General features: G+C 42.0%; 1 pseudogene; it reads right to left on the reverse strand.

Annotated features, from left to right (window-relative positions):
* Nucleotides 1-389: 389 nt before the first annotated feature.
* The window catches only part of LOC119283685, a 7,712-nt pseudogene continuing 4,191 nt past the window's right edge, over nucleotides 390-3,910 (reverse strand).

Here is a 3,910-nt window from a genome sequence, read left to right on the forward strand (position 1 = left end):
AGCTTCTCCGTGACCTGCTGGTTGAGGTTTGGGTGGGAGGAGCCGGAGGAAGACATGGCTAGGGCACTAATGGAGGTGAGCTAGATGAGATTGGAAGAGGAGGCTCTGTATACCATGTGCGAGAGCGGAAACGTCTTACCTCGATGTGAGGCGAGGTGTTGCATGTTCAGGGGCGTAGGCTCCCTGATAGCGCATACATGCGGTTGGAGAGAATCGGGAGTACAACTTGGAGAGGAAGAATAGAAATAAGGCTAAGCTAGTTACAAGAGATAAGAGATAACAAGCCGGCCTAACAACCTCTATACATATCTACGTTGATCTCCACGAGAATGCATGAGTCCTGCACATATACGCCTTGTTTGACAAAAATGATGACACTAGTTTGCAACTGAACTAAACATAGTTGCTTCAGATATGCGGCGAATAGCAAATGACAAACAACACGTAGCACCACCACTGCCCAGGGCACATGTAGAACAACAATATGTACTGTTTTGCATCAATCAAGCTTGAAGGCTCTCGAGCTAAGGACGACTTCACACAAGCTCTTAAGGATGGCAAGACCTAGAAGCTCTCCTACGGCCGCAGCCACAACGAGACCACCTTTTGAGATCTCATCACACATGCTCCAAATCAGCAAACTATTTGTGATATGCATCCTTTGAAGTTTGTGGTGCGAACTTGCCGGCTCGTTTATCTCCACAGTTAAAGATCATAGCTGTGGGGTGATGTCCCTATGCCACACATACCCATATCTGTTGCCAGCTTGCTTGAAGCAAAAGGAAAAAAAAGTAGGTGCTCAAGCGCCCTGATGCTCAGGTCCATCCCTTCTTGCATACTTGCTTATCTTTAGATATGAATCACATATATATTACCCTTTGCGGGTGTTGGGACATGAGTTTCTCTTCTTGTGCACCAACCCCAAATGCCACAATTAAATCATCCCATGAGAGCTTTCACCTACTTCTCCTGCCTCAAAGTACTCCTAGTATAAAAACCTTGATCCAAAATTCATGAAAAAAATAGTTGGCGAAATTAACATATAACACATAGTACTAATCATGTTACAAGGATAAATCCAAATTTGCAACAAATAATTAGAAACAAAAAAGAAAGACAAATTTACTTTGGAATAGTAGCTTTTCCAATTTGGTCCATAAATCTGGAGCATGGACAATATTAATTTTGGAATTTTTCTTTTTTGTTTCTTGAACAATTAATGGAGCTTGGACTTGAAATCTGTTGTGGTGTTGTGTTGTGTTTTTTTCCAGAATTTTTAGCAAATTTTAAATGGACCAAAATATATGGGAGTACGGGATACCCCAGAAATTCGACATTATGCCTTAGAATCCTGGAACGCGACATGGATTGAGCCAGGACACTTTGCGCATCAAGCAGAGCCTGTTTGTGCTTGCATCCAGCACCCGAACGGCTCAAGTTCTCTAAGAAAAACGTTGGAATCAAGTACTACTAATGTGCTGCACGATTTGATACTGCACCATGCGGCAGCACAGTTTTCAGCTGCCGCCTAAACGGACAACTGCTAACTGTACTCTATGGTTTGATATGCCGAATCATGTGTATTATGTGACTACGTACGCACGTTTCACGATTGACACCCACCACCATTAGTCTGAGGCTACGGAAGTGTAGTCTATTGATGGCAGATTTGGATGGTTGCTGCATGCCCGTGACAAGTGACAACAGGAAAAACGTATTTGCAATAAAGGAAATGAAAACGATGGCTACAACCAGCCCATCAATTATTCAAGTGGGCTCCATTATTATACTTAATCGTTAAAAAATTGTTTAGTGTCGTCGGGTTGCAGGAAAAGAAACTGAACACTGAGACAATGGTAAACGATTGACACCTACCACGCGTAAAAACTGGCGATGATAGACAAAAGCTTACGCACGGTATGGCAGGAATCTCATTGCATTTGGTTTATACCACAATGATGGCCACTACGGGACATCTTCAGGCTCCAACTTCGAGCGAAACATTTTGTTACCATTTGGATCTTAATAGCGTCCACTAGCAGGATTGATACCACCTGTTTACTGAAGAGTACTTACTGAAAGCTGAATTAAACGGTTGCAGAATAGCTGGCTGGCTCACCTCATTTAAGTGGCAGAGCAAGCTTTGTTAGCAGGGTCTCTAGAAGTGTTTCCCTCACTCGTTGTCCCAGATAAGTGAACCCCATTCCCAGCACAGCAGCCACCAGCTCTTCATTGACTGACGGTTTTTCCTCCATAAAAGCTGCAAGCCACCACCCCACTGTGCCTATTGAAAGCAGATCATGTTTCTTACTCTACAAATAGACCACAACACAGCTCAGGGTTAGCTAGCATACTGAAAATGGAATGCCAGATATAGTGTAAGGCTGCAAAAGGTAATTGTTTTGCAATGAAAAAACGTTGAATTGTAGAGAATTGTTAGTGGCAGATTTAAACAATTTACCAGCAGCTAACTGTTTTGCAATGAAAAAACTTTGAACTGTAGACACTTGTTTCCAATTAGACAAGCGAACACCATCATTATTTGCTCTGAATAATTTAGCATTGTCAGGTTGCAGTAAAACGATGAGCAATCCAAAAGTTACTGCTGGATTTGGATTATACAGTTGCCACAAGAAACAACGTCGGACAATTGCCGCTACGAAACAACCTCGTAATTTAAAAGTCACACAGCAGGTCAACTGGAAAGACTCAGATTTCAACCGAAATATTTGTTTTATTCAGCTATACTATGTAGAATTGATAGCAGCATCAATTTACCAAAGAATATTTGGAACTGAACTAAACAGTCATAGAGTAGTTGCTTCAGATATGCGATGCATAGCAAATCGGACGAAGTTATGCAGCTCCACTCATATTCTCTTCTCAATCTGGACCAAAACGTGCTTGTATCCTACATGGTTACTTGGCTCGGGGCCTGAATCGGCCTGAAATTCAGCATCCTGGAGAAGTGCTACATAGAAGTAACAGACAGCTTCCAGTCCCAGCAAAGCAGCTGCCCACTGTTCTCGGATTCACGTTTTTCTCCACAAACCACAACCCACCTCTACTTGAAAATAGCATGTTACTGCTAACCTGCCAAACTGCTAGGAATTAATTGCAAATACTAATGCCATTCATCTCACGTATATGAAGATACAGTTGTCTAGCAACCACACATTCAAAGAGGAGATGAAGGACGCAGCAGAAATGTTGCTGCACATGAAGACCAAACGGAACATATCTGCGTAGCACTCAATACTTCAATAGTGCACATGGCACACTCCCTTGCTTCTACTCCTGTTACTCTGCTAGGCATGTTTAAGATGTGAGAGCACCCACAATACATCCAGATCAGTTCTCCACTTGTGTTAATTCACAGCTAAAACCGTCCATCTTTTGACCTCCACCTTCACACTGTATCAAGTCCCTTTTGGCACTACAGGGTTCAGAGAACAAACTGAGTGCTACCACTCAAAGACGAATTTCTGAGTGGACAACAGAATTCCTTAATGACTTAAAGTGTAGTCCTTCCGCTCGCTGACTGCTAAAAATTCCTGTTAATGAGCATCCAGTGTAAAGAAACAGCAAAACAATAAGGGGAAACACTCAGAAGTAAAGTATGGTGGAAATAAAGCCAAATATAGATTCCACAATTAGTTCCAGTATGAACCTCATTGTTTGGATTGATCACCACTTCAGGAAATACAGGACCATGCTAGTTTCATACAGAATCTCGAGTTTCATGCCGAGCCGTGTAAACCATGAAGCAGTCTACATACTTCCCTAGATTCATTCTTTTATCACTGTGCTGAAAATTTACAAGGAACAATATGCATCATTCACTGCAAGCTTTGTGGAGCACAAGAAGCAACTGACCTATTTTAATTTTTTTCAAGAAAATGCAAAGACT

The sequence above is a fragment of the Triticum dicoccoides genome, chromosome 4A (assembly GCF_002162155.2).
Source record: "Triticum dicoccoides isolate Atlit2015 ecotype Zavitan chromosome 4A, WEW_v2.0, whole genome shotgun sequence".
NCBI lineage: Eukaryota > Viridiplantae > Streptophyta > Magnoliopsida > Poales > Poaceae > Triticum > Triticum dicoccoides.